At 38.5% G+C, this 24,135-nt stretch overlaps 1 long non-coding RNA gene across 4 annotated transcripts in view; it reads left to right on the top strand.

Annotated features, from left to right (window-relative positions):
- LOC135242068 (uncharacterized) overlaps positions 1 to 24,135 on the top strand; it is a 121,370-nt gene that overhangs the window by 11,288 nt on the left and 85,947 nt on the right. For 2 of the 4 annotated variants that reach the window (XR_010326209.1, XR_010326210.1), the window contains one exon: positions 21,393 to 21,583. The exons of the other annotated variants lie outside the window; for them this stretch is intronic. This is a non-coding gene — a long non-coding RNA (uncharacterized LOC135242068). Of the gene's footprint in view, positions 1 to 21,392; positions 21,584 to 24,135 lie in introns of those variants that run through there. 4 annotated transcript variants of the gene reach the window in all.

Here is a 24,135-nt window from a genome sequence, read left to right as displayed (position 1 = left end):
TTGCAATGCACTCTGAGTTCTGATGATTTTATGGATCTTCGTTCATTGCTCTGGTTCATTGAGTGGCATTGAAAATGTCTTCTGTTCAGCCTTTTCAATTTGAGCCAGAGCGAGACATCATTCAGAAGGAAAGCACCGAGGACACGTGACCATATGGATCAAACTATCGTTTTTTTGGTGAAACTGAAATGTGTATATCATGCCCATTAATTTAAATGACGTAATGTTATTATTGATCCATGTCTCATATATGAGTTTAAGCCAGTTATAATAACTCCTTTAAATGCATAATCCCTAATGATAATATGTGCTAATACACCACGATGTTTAGCTATTGAATCCATCCTATTCACAGATATCCCGTGCATCACATCACACACAAATTCTGTGGCATTGTATTGATATGTTTCACTATTAATAACTTCAACTGCAGGGCAAAACAACTGAGTTAGCCTCCAGTGCACATCATCTACCCAAAGTGCATTGCGCATCTAAAATAATGGCGATTTATTAATGCTAACTGGAAGCACAATGTAGCTATTTTGTAAATGACAACATAGGATCATACAATGAATACAATAACTTTAAACTCAAAGCATTGCATAAAATGGATTTGTTTTAACAGCAGTCTCAATCCTACAGGCTCCATTGACAGGGTAGGGAGTGGCATAAGCCCTATTAATTTTACAAGTATTAATCTGTCTCTGAAGTATAGTAAAGCCAGTGCTGTATAGATGAAAGTTTCTTGTTACTCTGCGTTTAAGCTGGCAGATCCAATTCAGTACAAAAAATAAATAAATAAATAAATCTGAAGCACATTTTAGCACAGATATATAGAGGGAAAAATCTGGGATTTAATAGCATAGGCATTAATTAATTTCTTAGCATGTGCCTGAGAGCCAATACACAACTATTAGAAATTAATGTTTTGTTTTCATCTCTCACAGTGCAAATTGCTTTAATTACACTGTGTATCAGGTCATAGATGATGATGTGCGGGTCTGTTGTTCAGAAATTTCTCTTGAACATGAGTCATTATTCCTCCAACATCACAGATGGAAGCATGCTGAGAGAATGTGAAGTGTGGGTCACAATGCGATGTAGATGAGAGAAAGGCTGTGGGTCACAGAAGAGGAGGCCCTGAGAAAATGGACGCCATATATAATCTCTACATAGGCATTCCAAATCAAAATGGCGGCTTGTGTGTCCCAAAGGACCTCCATGGGAGAGTTTGTTTGCTCAGAAACTGTTTGAAGCACCTCCAGGTCAAAGGATTGATACATTATCTTTCAACATGATGAGCCGAGCGTCCCTCTCTCTGTGCAGAGTAATCTGACATACTGGCGGCAGTAGACAGGAAGGTCTTTCTCACCCACTCATCTGTCTTGTAAACACTGTGGCACTGTTTTCTCTTGTTGCTGGGTACAGAAATGGACGACTGAAGCATGCCCACTGAGATTTCATCAGAGGGATCTTAAGGTTTCTCGTTTATAGGTGGCCATATGTTCTTCTGTAAATACAAAATCAGAAATCAAAATAGACGGAGGCTCTTCTGTTCTATTTCAAGAGTCCCCTCACTTTTATTTGAAATATACTGAGCTTTACATAGCATAATAGGATTTGGTTTCATCCAAACATTAGCATGTGCAAATATTTTATATTTCTGACATAACATGTTCTTGAACTAACAAATTGACACACTGGTATCAAAGTTGATTTCAAAGAGGAACCATGTAATGCAAAGAGGTGAGTGTTTCTAGTAGTCTGCTTGTTTAGGCGTAGCACATGAATGGGAGTAAATAAAACACTGCCTCTCTGGCTATAATGTGGCAAAGTGACCCCTTTATAGTGAAGGTTGTTCCCACTGAGAAGAGAGAAATATGTTTCTATCAAACGAGGGACGATAAGCATTAAGAGAAACTGATTCGGTGACTAGAGTGAAGAGGGGGAAGCGATAAAGCGGCCGTCGAGCTCCATTCGGGTTAAAGATTAAACGGAAGGAAATTGAGCCTTTTGCGAGAGGCGGCTGCCTTCACTTATCTGCCCGATCGGTCTTCTCTGCCTGCGCTTCTCTTTGCGAGCATTTTTGTGTTTGTGTGTATCATGGGCTCAGATTCATTACAGTGAGGTTATTGGTAGCCAGCAGTGACTCCCAAACACATTTTGCCTGCATCTGGGGAACCTGCATGCTCGAAATGCTCCAGTTTTCAACGTAATCTGCCTAAGATTGTCTGCTATTCAACCGAGCGGGATAAAAATTCCAAATACCTTTTAACTTGATTGATGTCCATCTGCCTGTGTTTGCTCTGAGGGGTGTATTTTCAATGATGCCCCTCCCTGATACACAGAGCAGGTTTCAATTATTTTTGATCTGTCCTCAGCCTTCCTAGCCGCCCATCCACCCACACACTCAAACTCGCCCGTGCTGTCCCAGCCCGCGTGTGATGTCACATCCACCGACTCACCGGCAGAGGCTGTATAACTGATATACAGCCCCTGTCCCTGACTCGCTAAAATTCTGTCTGAGCTCCAGTGATTTGCTGCATTTTAAACACACTACCTCTGAGAGATCCTCCCGGATTCTCTTCACAGCGGCGAATTCATGGGGGCCAAAGAAAGGTCAAATACCCTTTATCAGACATTGGGTAATTATGCACTTAAAACATGAGTGAAAATGCTTTGTAACTGCAGCTGTAACATTCTGGAATACAGTGCACCATGCAGATCCCTCTGTGCATGCCAAAAACAGTTCCAGCTTTTTCCTTGATTGCATCTGCCAGTGAGTTATTTTTTTTAACCAAGCTGAAATGCATTATGGAGATAACCATCAGTGATCAGGTTATTTCTTGTCTGTCAGCTGACAACATGGGTCCAATAATGCCACATTACTTCACCCAAATGAATCTAATCGGTCATCCACCGATGTTTACAGCAGGGATGCAGTCAAGACAGGCTCAGTCAAGTCCGATTCCAGGCTAAATCGGTGGTAATTTGAGTCCAAGTGAAGACCGAGACCAGAGCAGTTTTATTCTAATGTGAGACAGAGAGCAGAACATTGTGTCTTTCTCCATAATAACACCATGATGACCATACAGAATGCTGTTGACAGCATTTCTACTCATGTGAAACTGTTATTTCTGATACCGAACCAGACCCATGACATTTTGTTTCTGGGTAATAAGATATATTTCAAATGTCTCCCTCTAATTCAAATTGGAATATTGTAAGGTTAACAATGTAAGACCACCATTAGCATTTAGGTGTACAACCAAACTGCATGCATCGAAATATGGCAGGTCATACCTAAAGGAAAGGAGCATCCTTATGTTTTGAGTGCAAAATTAATAAATATTACCAATCTCACCAATGCCAGAACATTGCCAAATTGTCAGACGTGCTTTGTTGCTCGCAAAGGATCTCATCTGAGTGCTCGGCTTAGCTAGCTTGGTAACTGTCAATTATCTCCACCCTCGTTTTTTTTTTTTAGATCAGGATAAAAACCTGCTCAGTCACACCTGGGGCACACTTATTTCTCACACTGGCTCTTTATTATGTAGTGTTTATAGTCTAAGCTACAGGCTACATAAAGTTGGCCTAATGGTAGACTAAACTAGGGCAAAATGAAATTATTCAAAGCTAAGCTAACTGTATTGAGGTGTTCATATTACAGTCGGGCCTTGAATAATATGACTTTAAAAAGCCATATTCGATAATATATGTAACATAATAAAAAGATACATTTTAGAACTGATAGTTGCCATATTTATAGTCTCTAAACTTAATTTGTCCAATGATGTTCCACCTCCCAAAAAACAAAATTTATGACGACAAATGTTTTTTTCTGGTCAGATACCTTATAAATAATTATTTATATGCATACGTATAAATATATTCCTTATGTAGTCTCAATGAGAATTAATGTGAGGTCTGTAGATTGATTCCATACCAGGAAAAAATACTCTCCAAAGTGAAGCCAAGATGATGAAAAAGTGGTCTTGAGACCAAAATCTGGAGCACTACATTCCAGATTTGTTTGAAAAGTGGGAAGAAAGGTATGAAGAAATTTCTTCTCATGTAGAATTTTATTGCACTTCTCTTTCCTTCCTTCACTCCATCTTATTCCCTTCATCTCTTCACTCCCTCCCTCCCACTCAAATTTTTATTATTTTTTGTAGCATCAAAGTAAACAGCCACTGCACACAGAACTGAATCTGCTACACAATGCTCCAGTGAGCCCAGCTTGTCTCATGGCAGGATGGAGGCCTTATCGTCTGGCAGAGTGACTCTGTCACTCCTACCTCACCCTCTCCCCCGCTCCATCCTGCCTTTTAACCCCCTGCTGTCTGTGTGGATCACGCCTCCCAAATTAAATCTGTTCTCCCCTGCGTCTGCAGAACTACGCGCCACCCGCCTTCTTTGTGAAGTGGGCAGTCCAAATGAAATCTCCTCTGACTGTAGGCTAAATCTGACACCAGCGCCTTCCATAGAGGGGGCACAGTGTGCATGCTCAAGAAGAAGTTTCCATATAGTGTTTGAGTCAAAGCCTCCAAGTCTGCTCCCTGTGAGAACCTGCTCGAGACGAGCATGCTGGGAAGAGCAGGCACAGAGCAGAGAAAGCTTTGGTATCTTCTCATTCCCTTGCTTGCTTTGTGCTAGCTCTGTCTATCCTGGACTATAAGGTGAGCTACACAGCAACACGCCAGAGACAGAAACCATACTTTATTTAGTTTAATGTTTGCAGTTCTGTAGCAAAGGTCTGGCTGTCAGAGATGCAACCTGTTCTGCTGGGTAGAAGAGAATTTGGCTGTCAAAGACACAAATCCGCATACATATACATACAAGAGAAAGAATACAAACCCACACATATACAAGCACATAATTACATGTATGTGCAACCACCCACACACACACACACACACACACACACACATACATGCACATTTATTTTAAAACATATGATTAAATCCTAGTCTTCCTCTAGTACAAAAAACCATAAGTACTCAGAGTTAGTGCAGGTGGCTTTGAGGGGTGTGAAAGGAATAAACCCGACATTACAGGATGCCTGGGGCAGATGTACTGTAATGGGCATCTATCACTCTGCTGTAATACTGTAACTCTGTATCATGAGCCTGTCAGTAATGTGTTCAGCGCTGCAGTATCTCTGTAGCACAGGCTAGTCAGTAAAGTGTTCAGCAAAGCTGTATCTCTGTAGCACATGTTAGTCATTAGTGTGTTCAGCACTGCTGTACCTCTGTAGCACATGCTGGTCAGTAATGTGTTCAGTGCTGCTGTACCTCCAACACAGGCTGGTCAGTAATGTGTTCAATGCTGCTATATCTCTGTAGCACAGGCAGCTCAGTAAAGATTTAAGCGGTGCTGTATCTCTGTAGCACAGGCTAGTCAGTAATGTTTTAAGCAATGCTGCACCTCAGTAGCACAGCCTGGTCAATAATGTGTCAAGCGGTGCTGTATCTCTGTGGCACAGGCTGATCAAACAATAATATTGCTCTGATGTAACTGTGTACCGCAGGCCTGTCAGAACCACAGGCACTCCACTCCCTGGGCACGACACAGCGTTCATTCTCCCTCACCCTCATGGACGTGTTTGCTTTTGCAGTGTGTCGACACGGCACCAGCTCTCATGGCTTATTCATGAGTTTGAGCTCCTGGTGGATTCGCAGACCGCTCCCACCATGCAAACAATGGTGAAATTATTCCCATGTTTATTTATCACTGCGACACAGGGAACGCACTGAGCGCGTGCGGCCATTTATCTCCTGCCCAGATCTGCACGGATCCCATCTATTTTAACCGGCATTCCGTAGAGGAGCCGCTGCCCGCAACAGATGCTGAAAGGCACCTTGGCCGCTTAGGTTCACCTGCACGGAAAACACTCCTTTCTTTTAATTGCCATATTTACCTTGTCCAGTTCTAAACTAATGTGCATTACTCATGGAGGGTAGCAGTCAGAAGATGGATGAATAGTGTGCTCCTGACACCCCCCCCCCCCCCCCATTTCTCTGTTCTTACCGTGTGCTGTCATACTGGAAGGATGTGTAAAAAAATACTCTTTTCCCAAATCTAATCCTTTTCTCACCCTTAATTGGACTGGAGGCTTTGTGCACCTGTTAGCTCACCTGAAAAAAAAGAAATGAAAAAAGAGATCTTTTTTGGGGGGGGCGTGAGGGAGCTGAGGTGCATAGGCCTCATTGTGAGCTGGTGTAACCGCTGCATTCTTCTTCTCCTTTAATGGTCACTGTCACTGGGTAGAGGACAGAGATGAGCCTGGCACTAGGCATGCAAAGGGAGAGTAGAGAGCAGGTTTATGTTTTCGGTTCATTATTTATCTCAAGCACTTGCGTGGGCTTCAAAAAACACCTTGACGTTTAAAGAAGATGGATGTGATAAAAGTCCCTGAGCCTCACCAAGCTCTGCATTTGGCGCAGGAGAATGACTCAAGACCATCTGTTTCTGAGGGGGAAAACTGTAAATATTGAAACTACATAATGGATTATCTGGTGACAGGGGGTTTTGAAGTGCCACCATTGAGCGAAGCTCCAGTCTGGAGCCTTGAGTGCTTGATCTCACAGCCTAGAGTCAAAAAAGGGACTCAACATTCCCAAATATAAAAAAATAAGTTTTTCCAAGCCTTTCATGTTCCACCTGTTCCCTAAAACACAGATGCACACACACAGAAACGAACACGTACTGTCAACTGTCTACTGAGGTAATACTACCTAACAACTGTGCTGAGGTAAAAGAGAGTTTACTCGCAAAAGTTATTTTAATGCTGAATGGTAATACTTCTCAATTCTCAGCTGTGTTGATCCTCAGAACACTTGAGATGGACAATGGTACCTGTGCAGGGAACCTTGTATCAATTGGCTATACTTCTAGCCACAGTTTGGATAAGCACTAACTCTATGGGCCATCTAGACCCTATCATGAGAATGAAACAGTGGTTCCACAGTGTGGAATCATCTCCTTGACCTGATAAAGCCAGAGACCATGCTGTAGGTGACCAAAATGATAACCTATTATGCCATCCTTATCAATGATGAATGGCATATTTATAAATTGAGAGCATTTGCTTGGATTCTTTGGTGTAGTGCTTATTTTAAGCATTAGATTTGTTTATGTTATTGCACTTCATGGAATAACTTATTGTTATTCCCTCTCTGCTGACATTGTTAGTCTTTACATCTCAGACCTAGGAATAATTTCAGTCCAACGGGTGTCACTATGTCCACAGTAAAGCACTGCAGGATTCAGAAAAACATGCAACATTTAAAAACAGGAAATCTTATTGTGTGTTATTGGATGTTGCATGTTCAGCTTGAATCAATGCTTCTCTGATAAAAATTAATGGCAGCAGTTCAATGAGCTATGCTGAATCACACAGTAGAACAAGACAAAAACCAAGCGTGATATCTGCTCTTAATTTTAGATGTAAATTCCTTAACCTGTATAAGACTCTATAACCCAACATAATATCAACTCAGAGGAACAGAAAGTGAGGATGGTATTGTGACCACCAGGGGGCAGTGCTGTAGTTTTTAAAAATCTATGTATTGACGTGAGGGCTATTTTTTTCAACACTTCCTTAGCTTGCAGAAATCAAATTATTGTCATAATTTTTGACAAATATTTAAATGTTTTCAGCTGTTTTAGTGTTTATAAAACATCTATATGATCATAATAAGAAATGCACACACATTAGAAAACCGTATGATTCAGTCTTAATATGGGGTCACTGCAGCATTCCACTCAACATCCATGCAAATGAAAGCAAAGCATGCACTGAATTTCCTATTGAAACTAAACTCTGACTTGGGAACCCAGTACAGCGAGAAAGGCCTTGCATTCCACTGTGGCTGCATTCACTAAAACCCATAATGGCATACTTGATCACCTCTTAATAATGACACACTTAATCACACGAACGCCTGACAGGCTTCATCGAGGCTCCAGCTCCCCACAGAAGCACATTTAAATATAAGGTTAACTTGTTAATTGAAGATTCCTCATTTTAATCTGCTGCAAGGTTCATGTTTTTTGGGGGTTTTTTTGTCTGTCTGACTGATGTGTAGGTTTCGGAAGGCGATTAAATGCATTGTGCCTGAAATATCTCTGTGCTTTTTAATGGGAAATTTGCAAAGCACAGAATTTCAAATTAAGTCAAAATAGGGAAACTAATGCTTTATAATAATGCTTTGCACTAGGATATGCATTGCACCTTTTCCCTTAAATTGTGTCTGACTGTAAATATGTGAAAAATCATCATGACGGGACATTACTTTGCATTACCTTTCTCACCTTAAGCTTGGAAAAAAGGCTTTGTCAGGGATGCAATCAAGATCTTGGCGCCTCATTCAATTTACTCCTGTGCCCTGGATGGGACCCAAGTGAGAGATGTAGGAGATGTAATTTTAGAGTGCTGATCAACCTGTCCTTGGTGTCAAGTCATGCACAACAGCCCATGCGCTGTGTGTGCATTGGATTTTTCCCTCATGAAAGCCTCTTCTGTGAATGCTGCGGCATTTTCAACAACTTTAAAGCTGCAAAGTTATACTTAAAAGTTGTACTTAAAAAGTTTTTCTAATTCAATTTTTATAAAGGGATCAGTCACAATACAGGCATTTCTTGCAATCAGCCATTCTCGTAATAAAGGCCCCTCAAAATTCCCTCCTCCCTGCCCCCCACACATATACATGGGGTACAATTCTACATTTAAATATACATATAACTATAGTAAAGTAATTTTAAAAAGGCTGCTAAAATAAGTGTAATAAATAAAACATTCAATTGCAGAAGGTCCTTAACTGTGGTTGCAATGTCTGTCCACATCTATATTATACCTGATGTATCTCCATTGACTCGAGGACAGGACATCTCCATGTATACATGTTGTCCTTGTATATGTATACATTCACTGATTTTCACTTATTCTTAGGCATTCAATACACTACAGCATTATGCCTGCCCTTGTGACAGCAAAACAGCTGCACGCATCAGAAAAAAATAACACTGGATTCACAAAGCACCCGGAATGAGTCAAAGCCACAATTAACGCCCCTTATCAGATGGCAGCAACACATTGAAGCTGTACTGTAGATCAGTAGTGGTGCCAGAATTCCAATCATGGATGTGCCGGAGAAAATTGCGGATGGGCCAGGGGCAAAGGCGAGAGTGCGATGTGGACCGAGGGGGGAGACAGTGATGTGCAGGTCAGCTGTGATGTCACAGAAATCCACACATACTCATTAATCAACCACCTGCCAACCACCTGACCTAATAATTCTATCCAATTCAGAAATCCGCACTCGCATAAAATCATTATTTATCAGTGGGCTACAAGCCTACATAATAGGCCATAAGCTACAAAAAATAAAAAAATAAAAACCTTTTCAAACCGATAAACATTTATTGTAAATAAAAGTTTCACAGGCTTATTTTTTTAAATGAAATTGCTAAGAATAATTTCCGCAAATTGGTTATAATGTAATTTCATGGGCTAACCTCAAGCTTACCGCTTTAGCCTACTGTTAAAACTGTAGAATTACACCGTACTAACAGCGTTGGGGAAGCTACTCTGAAAATGTAGCTACCCAACACTGTAAGTAGTTACACTGCAGCTTATCTGCCAATAAGAGAAAAGTAGTTAAACTAAAGCTGCTTTTATTTGAAATACGTCATTAAAAAGCATAATTTAAATGATCTGTGGGCCATGCTAGACGCTGCCTAACATTGCAGTATAACATAAATAAGTCAACAGTTTATTTACCTTTTCCAGTTTTAGTAACGAGTGAACATTAATTACCCAGACACATTTCTGACACTTTGTCATGATCTCATGAATTCAAAACCACAAGCAGATACATGAACTGGGTAAAACCAAAAATAGTCCATCCTTTGCCTAAACTGCACTGAGAATCGCACTCCCCAAATGACACGGTTCATTCATTAAAATGCTAGGTTCCTTGCATTACTAAATAACTTAACAGCCAATAAACTTCATCTCACGGATGCACCTAAAGAATGATGAAAGGTGGGCATACTGCTATGAGTACATCAGTTTCTGACTCCTCGGCTATGATGTGATTTTGTTTACGGACTGTTCATTACTGCTGTGCTGAGGGAACAGAATCCAGGCAGAAAGCACTCAGTGCACGCATTCGTTCTTCACACCAAATAGACAGGGAGCACATATAATGGTAGTGGGTACAGTGGGTAAGGAACTTTGCAACTGAAAGGCTATAGGTTTGATTCCCAGGTAGGACACTGTTGTTATGCCTTTGAGCAAGATACAGTACTTAAGCTGTATTGCTTCTGTATATATCTAGCTATATATGTAAGTAGCTCTGGATAGAAGCGTCTGCTAAATGGCAGTAATGTAATGTGACTAGGTTAAAAAAATACAGCTCAGCTCAATTTCAGATCAATTAGTCTTTTTTTCCATTTTTGGGTGTACCAATCACAACTTGATGTGCCTAAGACACCCATGACACAGCATATATATATTATGTATCCACTGATGTAGAGATATGATACATGCTGCTGTGCATTTCTGAGATATTCACAAAAATCAAGGATATTGTAAAAATTTAGTGAATCATGTATTATGACTAAAATATATGTGCTAATTGCACTGAGTGGCTAACCAGCAAGAAATATAAACACCAAAAAACCTGTCAGTTATACAGTGCCAACTTGGATACCTATGAAGGTAATTCTGTGGAATGGAAGCTGCAGTGGCCCACAGGCAAAATAAAAAGTCAGACCAAGACAGAGTATTCCCAACTTCACTTTTACAATAAAAAACAGATGAAACATGACAGGCCCAGATTTTTTTGCTCTAACCGATATTTTTTTACATTTCTCTACCTGCAGTGACCAACGCTCCTGCTGCATTGGCCGTAGGCACTCCTCAGGTGCTGTACCTACTGAATTACGTTTTAGAAAGAAAATAACTCTTTGCGTTGTGCCACATTCACTTCAGGTCTTGTGTTGATGATATCATTAGAGTCAAAGTCTTCATTTAGTATGTGATTGAATTCCATGCTTGATTACTTTACCCAGGTGAGGTGTTATATTCATTTACTTTCAATTCAATACACATTCAATTTTTCTCTCATCAGTATTCTTTTATGCACAGTGTTTGCATTTAGAAAAAGCTCTGCCATTTTCCTTTATTTTTGGGGATCAGGGCAGTGGGACGTGTTCTTTTGTTGAATCTTGTTTCTTTATAAAGTAGTATTTTCACGGATGCTGACCAGCAGAATTCATTTTTTGGTCAGCAGCATAGTTAGCTATATAAATCATTCTCAGAATTTATTGTGAATCTAAAATAAATTTGTTAATTTATTTTGTGGATTATTATGAATCTGAGCAGTTCTTGCTCCCATTTACTTTCATAAGAATGTTAATTTTTGATACTTTTATATGCTGTAGGAATACTTCCTTGCTTCCACTACATTCATGTATTCATGTGCACAGGGGGGGTACATTGATATTTCAGTTGATATTTCAGTTGTTCACTACAGTAACTTCGTTGGTGGCGCAATGCGCACTTCTCTGCTTGCTGTAGTTCTCACTGAGAACAATGTGTACTTCTGCTTAAAAGTAGTCCGTCAAATAAAACACCAAATGCCCGGTAATGGACTAATGGAAAATTACGTAAATGAACGTCCCCCGCAGGCTGTACAGTTATTATTTTGAGGGAGGTTATTTTATGGGCATTTCAAGGCTCATTTGTGTGGTCCCACTAGACTGCATTGTACTGCAGAAGGAGCGGTTCTCAGGGTGACCAAAGCTCCACAAAGAAAGATGTGATGAAATTATTATCATTATGGGTCAGCATGGTGGAAATTGTTCGGAAAAATTTGTCTAAATTGAAAAAAAAAAAATTATAAAAGTTATCTATATATTTATATAGATATATAAAGTTATCTTTTAAAACAAGCACATATTTTCTTCTTGAGAGAAAAAAAGATTAATCTCTCAAGACTAACAAGACTAAAACACTTGTTTACATTAAACATTTTTGCAGTGGACCTGAAAGCATGTGTAAATTACAGATGAAGCCACACATCAGAACTAATGGTCTTGAAGCACTCTTGTGCCTGCACAACACACACACACACACACACACACACACACACACATTTTCTTTTTCTCTCGCTCATGCTAACAAACTGAACAACAACTGCATTTTTTAACAAATCTGTTTCAATTGCTGATATGGTATTATAAAAACATGCTATTTGTTCTATTTTGTATTTAGTAAATAATAATGTTTCTCTTTCAACATATAAAAGAGAAGCACAATTATATATTTACACACACACACACACACACACACAGGGTTTTGAAGACGACTTGAGGTTCATGGTCCACACTACCTATTTACACAAAACAACTATGCACAATGCCCATTTATTCAGCAACTACTGCATGTTTTGCAGCTCGAAGGTTCAAAGCCAAAACACAAAAAGGAAGAAAGAAAAACTATTTTTGCTGGTTGCACAGAGGAATCAATGTTTAGTTCCCCTGTATTTCTGCCCACACATCATTACGTTGTGCTTCTTGGTGCCTGTGGCTTTGATTGTGTATTAAAGGATCTGGTACGCTTCACTTGGCCTGTTTATGCACAGAAATAAAATAGTGTTCTATCTGATGGAGACCATGCTCCTTGGGAATCACACAGCATTACAGGAAGTCAGGGAGTCAAACCAGGGCAGGCAGCAGAGTTACAGCTTGAGTCTGTTAGTTTGGAATTGTTGAAATTACTGGAGATGCAGCCCTTTAAAAAAAATGAACTGATCCAGTATCCTCATTGACCTCTACCTGCGGTGGCTGAGGCCCCTTTGGTTGGTACATTAGGGTGATGGACAGTTGTGGTCTGCTGGAGTGAAGCTTCTGCTCTTCCGCCTGTCACAGTCCGTGTTTCCCAGTGGTGCAAATGAATCATATTAGGAGGATAATGAACCATTTAATGACCTGTGTGTTGATTTATCAGATGTACTGAAGAGGCCAATTTAAAAATATAATGCCATAAGTCACCAAGTGCTCACATGCAGCTCCGCCAAGCTTCCTGGCTCGGTGGCCCACGATCTGAGTGTTAATCAAGGCGTCATTAGGGATGGCAAGCTGAGCAAGTCCTTATATGCAACACTTTTCATCTTGGAATGGACTGCTGCATTGATTGTAAATGATAAATCATTGACTCGCCCTCCCTCAAAGGAACATATGGACTCTCACAGTGCCCTGTGCTATTTCTGGGCTCTGTTTTCAAAATGCTTTCAAATTTGTTCAGATGACTCCAGGTGATTAAACCGTACCTCCTGGAAGAATAGTTTATAGAACTGCAAATGAAGGTGTCGCCCATTTTCATAATTTAAAGCCACAGGTACAGAAAGACAAGAAAATCACCACAGTCCCTTCCAAATCTGCAAACTGTCCGTATATGGTGTGCATATAGAGTTTTTTGAAGTTTGAGTTGGAAATTGTTAGCAAAATGATCATCAAAATCTAAAAAATAGGATAGACACTTGACAAACACCGATTTGTTACAATATCATATTAAAATGCGTATGTATGAGTATAATGTATTATGCCATAACTCAGGAAAGTGCCTTGTTAAAATGATTTAGTTATGATGTTTCTTTCAGTTTTTACTTCCTATTTTAAACTGACTTACACAACAGACATCATTAAAAAAACATCATCAAAGGAGGGCAGCTGTGATTACAGTTCATGTCTTCATGCCTTGTTTTAAGTTTAAAAATAAACTTTTGATGATGCTGTCATTCCTTATGTATAATCAGGGATCTGTAGCTCATTCACTCATTCTAGAAATTTCATTTGACGGTTCATGCTCCGGTCAGTTCTGCCCATCAAAATAAGCTCAGTAAGTAGGATTTGTGGGTAATCCTATAGGGGCATGCCCTTGAAATGCAACCATACGATTTGAACAAAATATAAATATGAACTTGTTTTCATTTTCTATATGCAGCACACAACAAAGAAAATAAATAGATAAATAAATTGAAATGAAAAGGCTGCATTTCAAAATGTCCATCTTCTGAGACCCTAGTGAGGCTTCAATGCCTGTCAAGGATGTTTTTCATAGAAGAATGATTCAAACTTAAAATGCTACCCAGTGTAAAAGCATTTATCATGCTTCATTAGGTTGGGTTGCACTTTAAATGTTGTGCCTTGCTCAGGGCCTATTTCAGGTAAACAGACTATACAATTATGCAGGTATTTTAGCATGTGAGGACATGTGTTGCTGTGTTTAAGTAAGCGTATACAGTTGATGTGACTAAACATACACTCACTCTGAATTTGCAGGTTCTGTCTTACTCCAAAAGGTTTTTAATATTGTCGTGCATTATGCAATTCCAGGTCTCTTTTCAGGAACACCTATTTATTTGACAGGTTAGCAAAAAAGGACTGAGGAGAAAGGTCAGATTTAGTGTAAGGTCTTTATTATCAACACAGAGCATTCATTAAAAGAGCATAAATTAAAATATGACTTCAAAGACTCTATTCACAGTCAAGGTGTAATTGTGAAAGACATTGGTAACACATACCATGAATTAAGGCGTGTTCCCCTCAATTTCAGTAATTTTGTGACCGCAGGCTGCAGTGGAGCGTGGGGGTGGGGCAGAGATTGCGATTGGAAACCAGGGGTGAGAGTGGGGGAAGTTGGGTTTACGGTCACCAAATGTAGCATCTTTGTTATGTTAGCGACCCTCCCCGAACAAGCTTTAATTACTTTCAGGAGAACTCAGGTATCTTTCAGGGGAACTCAAGTCTTTCAGGGGAGCTGAGCTCCCTGTGGCTCCCTTTGTAGTATATTCAAACTGTCATTTCAGTTGAGTAAAACACAAATGCATCATTTGACACCACTTGCACAGTGTCCAATGTTTTTATTGACACACATTTTTGTGCCACACAGCCTATGCTGACGCCAATGGATTTACTGCAGAACAAAACAAACCTGTTGGAGGAGAAAAAATATTATGTTTGTGCAGGACAAATGAGCAATTCCACTAAAACCCAAGAGCGCTTGCGCAAACGCCACGAAAAAAATACAGCCCTAAATGTTGCTGCTTTCACAGTGAGCCTTATTAACATTGCTGCTGACTTTGTTAAAGTTACATAGATCTCTAGACATCCAATAAAGTCCTCTACTGAATTTTCAACAAAGCATTTAGTAGTACAGCTTTAGCAAAGGTTTTTGTGTTTAGAAAAGACAAAATTCAAAAAGAAGACATTTTGGGTCTAAATTCAAAGTGTTATGTGTGGTGCAAACATGCACATCACCCGCAACCCCTGCTTTTGTGATGACTGCTTCATTATGAGCATGTTTCTCAGCAACAGGTTCTGCTTAGCTTGTTAGAACTGAGGGAAAATGGATAGAGCAAAGATCACTCATCGGAACACAAGGCCAAAGTCACAATAGAGTGGCTAAAAATCTGAAACTTTATATGCTGAAGTGGCCCAGTTAGTTATCAGATTAAAAGATGAAAACATAATTTTTGATTTGTCACAGAGAAAATAATTGGTGAATACATTTGCAAGGCACTGTATGTACATATACAGAGTGTGCGAAGGATATTTCAAGTCATCAAGGTTGAAAGGTAGAATGCTGTTGTTCACATCTGTCCCATTCACATATGAACTCCTACAGGTCTCTGCGCAATTATGTCTTATCATTTGGTGATTAATACCAGGGTCTAAGGCTGTACATTTAAATTAATTTTAGTGAGTAAGTTTGTTGGACAAGATGCTTCCCAAAGAGTTGAGCCTCGAGAATCTTATTCATCTTCTAAAGTGCCTTCTTTCCATGTCAATCATGTATTTAGTGTGATGGGCAAGATGTGTTCAGTCTGAATACAGACTGAAACAGAGCCGTAGTATTTAAATGGTTAAATGATTAAACATTCTCAGTTAGGAAATGTGATATAGTTCATATACCATTTTAACAACATGACACCGAACATTAGAATGTTAATTACTAAAAAAGTACAGCAAATTTGTGGTCCAGATGATTTTATTATTCTTTTTTTCTGCTGTAGAATTACACTGAAAGGGAAGCATAGACAATCTGTTTCCTTGGAAATAACATCACAAAGCTAGTAACCCAATCTAATGTTTATTTCATCCTAATATATTTGGCACACATGTTTGTAGGTCAAAGATTGAGCCAGAAAAGCTGATTCTTACAAAATGATGTACTGACCCCAGCCTTTGGCCTTTGAATATCACATATTTTATATGTGTGACTGCCACTAATTATAATGAAAAGCTTTTGATGTATTAACACGTGCCTTATATATATATATATATATATATACACACACACACAAAGACATAATCCCATAGCCACGAGGAAGAGTATAGTGTCGTAAATCATGATCTTCCATTTTCAGTTTTTACACCCTCATTATGCAAAGGTGCAGTATGAAATAGAGAATTCCTGTCACCCTAGGCACAATGACACATTATTATAAAAGTTAAGCTCTGAAAAGATTCTGATCACAACCCACATGAAGACAGGTTTGTTGTAGAGAAGGAGAGGTGGTAGACAAGTTTTTCTACACTGTTCTTTGATGCACCTGGGTAAACTGAACCCTAAGGACAGGAAATTATTTTTACGATGTTGAACCATCATCGGTTATGCCATTGTGGGATGTGGCACTTTGCAAAGGTGTCTATAGTGCTCTCCAAAACGATGTCCTGATGGTGTTTGGGGAAACAGATGAATTAATCATCCATCTGCTACAACACACATGTGCTGAGGTATGAAAGTAGTATGAATTAGTTTTGCAAATTGTGGCTTCGTCTGGCTTTCACTTTGGTATTGTGTTTGGGGGAATATATAATACATAGATGAACTCCAGAGATTATAGAAAACATGATTCTCACTGCAGTGTAATAATACTGAAACTGGTATTCATTTCCTCCCTGTGAAAGATAATTTATGACTGACTTCTTTGGCAAATGTAAAAAAAAGAAAGAAAGAAAAAAAACAGGCAGCAAAGGTAAACACATTTAAATCTCTTTTGTAAATATCCCCATGGAAACAGTCTGGCGAAAAGACCAGCTGCCCCTTTAGATTAGGAGCTCTTCAGATCAGAGACAGTATAGGTACTTACAGTCTGGTAGGAAAGGTTTAATTCTTACAATCCTTAAATCTAACACTCTAGTCCTTGTGCACATTTGATATTTAATTTTGCTTTTGAACAGCAGGAGCTAAGATTTTCACAAGTCGTTTTTGATAACTGACGGCACATTGGACACTCCCCCATCTCATCTTTGAGCCACTATCTATTTGGATCCCTTCACAAATTCATGTACAGTATTGCTGTGCATAGATACACCAACCCCAGGGCTCAGACTGTAAGTAATATGAAGGCTACCCATGCATTTTGTGGATACAGCCCTTATGGCCTTCTGTGAATTGCACCAAATGTGAGGCCTGTTTTGACATGGCCAGTTGGCTTTGTGGGTAACGGTTTAAAAACAGGGGCTCAGGGACTGTAAGGGAACATAATTAAAACTGATCTCTGCAAGGCCAGGAACCAGGTCCACTGGCTGTTTGTTTCAGCGGCTCGCGTTGTGAAACATGCTGATAGCAGACAGAGAAACATTGCACAAGGCATTATCACTGAAACCAAGGGCCTCATTCACTGCTCTTGAAGCAAGATTCGGATGCAGAATGTTATTATCTGTAAGACGTCAAGAAAGAAACGATCAGGGTTTGTTTGTTTGCTCTTTTTTTGAGAAACCTGTATCTCTATGGACTTATTACCTTTTCATTGTCTAGATAGGTTCAAGCTAGGTGCTAGGTCCATCTGCCATTTGAGACACATTCAAAAATGACCACAAAAAAAAAAAAAATTTGGGAGTGAAAGCTTTCATTTCAGGATTAGAATAAAATATGTTTTTCCTACTAAGACTTTGACAAGTTTCAACACCATCACTTTCAAAAAAACTTTTTTTAACTTCTGATGTTGCACATACCTTTTACAGCTCAACAGAATATAAACAGACAACACTTTACTAAACATTTGAAAACAATAAACAACAGCAAAGTATTTTTATCTCTACACTAGCACAACAGGGTACAAATATAATGTCCTTGTCTGAACACAAGCTGTGGCATTCTGAAAAATGTATTATCTTCAGTGTGTTAATGATGACACATCACAAGCCCTTTGTCAACTGCATGTTAATTATTCATTTCTGTGGGCTGAGCTGGATCACTAATGCTTGTTACCCTGAAGTATTGATGTAGAAGTCAGAGTGCCTTGTGGCTCTACTGATTTCCGCATATTTTAGAAGCAATTGGATCTATATTTACCTCTCCATCTGCAGTATGGTGGGAAAACATATAACAAAGAAATAAATATATTCCACAACCCACATACAGCTGAGCTTTGCACCTATCTACTTTGCTTAATATGCTGCCATAGATTCATTAGACTAAGCAGATGATCGGCTTTGTATTTTTAACATTTAAAATGTCGTAGAAGTTGTTTGCAAAAAACCTGGAACCCCACACCCAGCAATACGTATGTATAGAAAGCATTATTTCCATGAGGAGTAGCAAATACATTTCTACAATGATATTTGAATCATCTAAAACCAGAAGCCTGTTGCACCAGTATAAATTTGATTGCAAGTTAGGGTGTAGTCAATGCTACATGATACATTGCATCTAGTTAGTTTTAAACTAAAGCTTTGTCTGTTCTGCTGCACCGTGGATACTTACGCTACATCTTAGCCATAAATGATTCCATGAACCAAAACAATATTGCCAACATTGACATTTTCAGCATCAGGCCAATGATGAGTCTGTAAAAACACAAATGGTAAATGGACTGCATTTATATAGCGCTTTTATCCAAAGCGCTTTACAATTGATGCCTCTCATTCACCAGAGCAGTTAGGGGTTAGGTGTCTTGCTCAGGGACGCTTCGACACGCCCAGGGCGGGGATCAAATCAGCAACCCTCCGACTGCCAGACAACTGCTCTTACCTCCTGAGCTATGTCGCCCCAAATCACCTCTTGTATCCTTCTAATGGTTACATAAAAAAATATTTATGCTTGTGGAATTAACACACGACCAACCTGAAAGGCTACACCTAGTCCAGCAGGTAATTTGTTATGGGCCTATAGTACATACATTTTACCTTAACTGGTTTTGTTTCCTTGATATTTAATTCTTTCCAACCATTTGCTTGATATGCAATAAATTATTATATTTTTAAAAATAATTATTATAACCTGTTATCATTTACTGAGGAATGTATTCCTGTACTCAGAGAAAGCTGGCTATTTTCAGTATCTCAGCTTAACAAAAATAAAAAATAAAAATATTGATGGTCATACAAAACAAAGAGATGTAATCTATTGCGAAGAATGTGCTAACGACATATATCGTGCTGAATTCCATTGATCCTTGAACAAGTTTTCCAGTCTTTCAAATGAATGTGCACCATATCATGGCTGTTTAGGAATTACTTTACACAGGGATGTTTTCATTTCAAAATTCTATCATGAGGCCTTCTCCTCTCCTTTCACTGCTGCCCCACCAGTCTATATGCGCCTATATGTTTGTTATTTCAAGCATTCACGACTATAATTTAAAAAGCGGTTTCCTTTCCTTCTGGGATAGGAAAAGGAGGCACGACACTTGCTCAGAGAATCAAGTAAAAATATTTTTATTCATTTAAAAACAAGCTAAAGACAAATGGCCAATTATAACATTTTAACATAAATATAACACAAAAAACTAAATAAATAAAATAACATAAACCCATGAAACAGCTAACATACACTCAAAAAAATAATTGTTGGACAGTGGTTGCACACTGTATTATAGAGTATATGAGGCTTCAACTATTAAGTTGGAGATTTTACATATATAATACACTGCCCATAATTTAAATCCAACACTTCTAAAATGTATTTTATTTTATGAAGTAAAGGCAACCATTTATTTTATGAGCATAATTAATCCCTTAAACCCCACCTAAAATCCAGGGTTTTTTGTAAGAATCTCCCTGTCTTAAATAAACCCCTTTATCTCTAAAATTGTGTACAGTACAGACATGGTTCGAAGCTTGAAATGAAGAGGACATTTGTACATATACATTCTATATATGCAGAACTAAGAGAAAGACAGTACTGTATATAAATGTCACTGGAGCCAGGCGAGGATGATTAAATGCAAAACGTGCATTTGTGCAAATTGAGTCCCACAGATCTTCAGCACCACTTTTCTTCACCTCATCGCAGTGAGGCAGTGAGTGACTATGCCAGGGAAATCATTTTCATCTGTCATAACTGGACACGTAACTCCGGTGTTGTTCTTACATCTGATTATTAAAACAAACCCCTCTGTTTCCTTTTTTTCCTAATAAATGTTCAAATGCTAACCAAAAGTTGGGAATGGCTACATCTTCAATGTGTAAATATGAAATAATCGGTACATGTCAAGAAGAGATAAAATATAGTCAATATTTTTGATAAAAGTGCATGATGTATAATGAATACGAATTATATATTAAAGATATCTCAGAAATATGCAAATAAGCATGCATTTTCCCATACACCCTGCTTGGAAATTGTAAACTTTAATTGGTGTTTGAAAAGCCAATTCCATATTTGAATGAATTTGTCACATACGTGAGAGTTTCAAAATGCTTTCTTTTCATGTATCTATTTTAATTATGAGAAATACAGTTGTATACACTTATGTACAATTTTACTTTGCTTATTGAAAAATGAGTTCAATTAAAATGAAGAATGTCAGTCTGCCCCTTATCTCATTTCTTATTGTAAAGTGAAACCTGTCATGTGCCACTGAGCTGAAATCATCATGTTTAGCTCTCCTGCATTTTGGAAACATTGTGCTAATGGAGTCTCATAATCTCTTCACATATTGTCTATTTATTTTCCTTTCAACGGATTCAAATTAAATTAAGATGTACCTTAGTGGCTTGCTAAGTGATGTCTATCATTTGGAAAGAGAACGATTTGTCTCTCATTTTGAGTGTGAAAATAATGTAGATTGCCCACAGCCATGCTAGTGATAGAGAAATTAGATTTTAATATGTTGATGGAGTTAAATAGCGAATAGATTGCAAATTATCACGTATCACGTAAAATAAGAAAAAAACAAGAAATTTGGTGCACATTTAAATGAAAGCCTCCCCAGCACCATGCTAGACAAATGACTCGGACAGCCAGGTGAGATTAACCTGATGAAAGAGGGTTCTTTCAAAAAATGTCTCTCCTCCAGGGACCTGTTTCTTTTTTAGCCTTCTGGCAGACCTCTCCTTCTATCTGGCCAAATATATTTTCTCCCCTCCAGGACACAGATGGAAAGAAAGCTAGGGAGCTGGCTCAGTCTGAATGGTCTAGTTGAAGATCCATCAACTGGACAGCGAAACATTCCCTGAGCCTCAAGCCCTCTATCCCTTACTTCCGGACAGAGAACCAGGGAAAGCATGAACTGTTCTACAATAACTAATAATTATGTGAAATACAATCCATTTAATTATAGAGGGGAGAACTGTCATTTCTTCAGAATACTTGCGAAGCCTTGGGAATATAATACAACAATTGACTATATCCAGACAGTAATCAAAATATAAAATGGTTAACCATCAGTATCCACTGGCTTAAGAGTTACAAGCAAAATCATCATCCTGGAAACCATAAGGGTTGCAGAGCTGTGCTTCAGAAGGGATGGTGATTATCACTGTCCACTTTTTTAGAAGGAAAATAGTATCAAGCACATTTCCACAATTATGTTGTGTTCTTGAACCAAAAAAGGACAATAAGCAGAATGAGCAGAAGTGGCAATTAGAGGAAATTGCTCTGTCAAATAGAGGCCGTGTTATATCATGTTATTTGCTGTCCTAATATCACTGCTCAAGTGAGAAGATAAGTCTGTTGCTTCCTACCCAAAATCAAAGTAGAATACAACCATTTAATAAGACCTTGGTGGGCAAGTATCTTTAATCAATTTTTTGCACTCAATAGGAAGAACATGTGGTGGCAGAATCTCTTTTGGTATGCATGTTACAATAGAGAATGCTTATTTATTTGTTTATTTATTTATTTACTTACTTATTTATTTTCCTTTGGTTGTGGTATCACAAAAATATAAGGGACTGCTCCAAATTATTTGTTTATCTGAGGTGAGGACCTTGTAGCTTTACCCAGAATGCTTTAACAGCAGAGAATCTACTACCTGCATTTCTTGCGTTTTGCTCAGTTTCCCACAGACTCAAAGTATAAAGAGAAACTGCGATGAGCCAGGAGGGCTGCAGTGGCAGCTGGTGCCTCCAGATTCTGGGGAGGCTGTGCATGTGTGCATGAGTGCATGACAAACACAGAGAGGCAGATTCTACTGCTGGTAATGTTAAATGCATTTGAGCCTCAGGTATTATTCTAATGGCTCAAATAGCATAGAAATTTCAAAGGAAATGGATTTAATTCATTTTTATTCTCATCGATCTACACTCAATACCCCATAATGACAGAGTGAAAATAGGTTATTTGATATTTTTGAAAATATATTAAATAAATAAAAAACTGTTAACATTACAGCCTAATGCTGAACAACAGTGCCTTGTTTACATTGGTTAGTCTGCGAACTTCACTTTAATTAAACTGATGGATAAAATAGCCAGACTGACATGAAGACTAATTCAATAATTTGTTTTTAAAAGTGATTGGGAAAAAAACTACAAAGGAAAACTCGGAACAGCTCAATTTATTTCAGTCCATGTTCCAGATCTGGTGATTTTCAGCAGCAGTCATAAGCAGAGGATAGTAGGAACTGGAAAAGATTGACAGTGCTTGCATGCTTATGTGTCACATGAGGGAAAGGTTGTATGTGTGGGCAAGAATAGTAAAACCCTTATGACTTTCCTGTATAACTATACTGAACCCAACGCAATAACTAATAGCTAGGCCGTTATTCTAGGTCTGACCTTTTCAGACCCATCACAAATTTATTGCATATACCATGTAAATCACCCTTCAGGTTCACAGCAGCTACAATACATTCATAATATATGCTCTGAACAAGGGTCATTTATTTTTTTTAAACTGTATATTTCCATAACCCCTTCATTTAGCTATGAATCCAAGACGGTATAGTTAAGTTTAAGAATATAATGCAACATGATGTATTGACCAAGGATCACATACCGATATCGGAAAGCACAGTTCAAAGGAACAATCTCTCCATCAGAAGTTCACTAAGCAAAATGGAATTCACTTTACTATATATTCAAGCATACATCCCCAATCTTTTTAAAAATGGTATTTCTATTTTTATTTTTTTGAAAGACAACATTAAAGGAATTAATGGGAGTGGATTTTATGGGTGCCCTCAGGAAGCACTTCCATTGGAGATTGGAGTGTTACTGTCAAATTGAGCTGTGACATTTCCAGGCTCTTAAAAGGTGAGTCTCTCATCCTCACGGACTTCCCACTAATGAAGCTTTCATCCCACAGCCAGAGAAGCCAGCGGTAATTTCTGAGCAGGAGACACCAGTTTATATATTTCCACTTGATTCAGCAGATTGACATTCATTGCCACCAGCGCTATAATGGGACTGAGTTAATTACATTTTGATAAGGGCTTCCTTGTGCAAAAACATCACATTTTATGAGCTGGCAATGTTTTTTATTCAACCTCTGTGGAAGCAAATGTTCTGCAATAAATTTTGTTTTAATTGTGCCATCCAGTTGGGGAACTGTTGATTAGTAGTAGTAAAATCTCAAGCTCTAGCCCAACTGATGATGCAGAATGACTCATCATTCCTACTACGTTGATTTAATTTATTCTATTATCCTTATAATTTATCAAGCAGAGTCCCACTTAGTTAAAAATCAACTTTTTAAAGGGAGCGCTGCCTGCATGATTATGACAATTATAGCACAAATACATGAAATACAATGATAGGTAATTAAAACTAAAACTTTTTAATAGGTCATTAAAAATTGGAGATATAACAAATCTTTTCACAAATATTAGCTGCATTTCAGCATCAAGAGATAGTCATAGCACAATGGATTCACAAAAACTACAACAAAAA

This window comes from Anguilla rostrata, chromosome 16 (assembly GCF_018555375.3).
Source record: "Anguilla rostrata isolate EN2019 chromosome 16, ASM1855537v3, whole genome shotgun sequence".
Lineage (NCBI taxonomy): Eukaryota > Metazoa > Chordata > Actinopteri > Anguilliformes > Anguillidae > Anguilla > Anguilla rostrata.
This window is presented reverse-complemented; position numbering and strand designations above follow the sequence as displayed.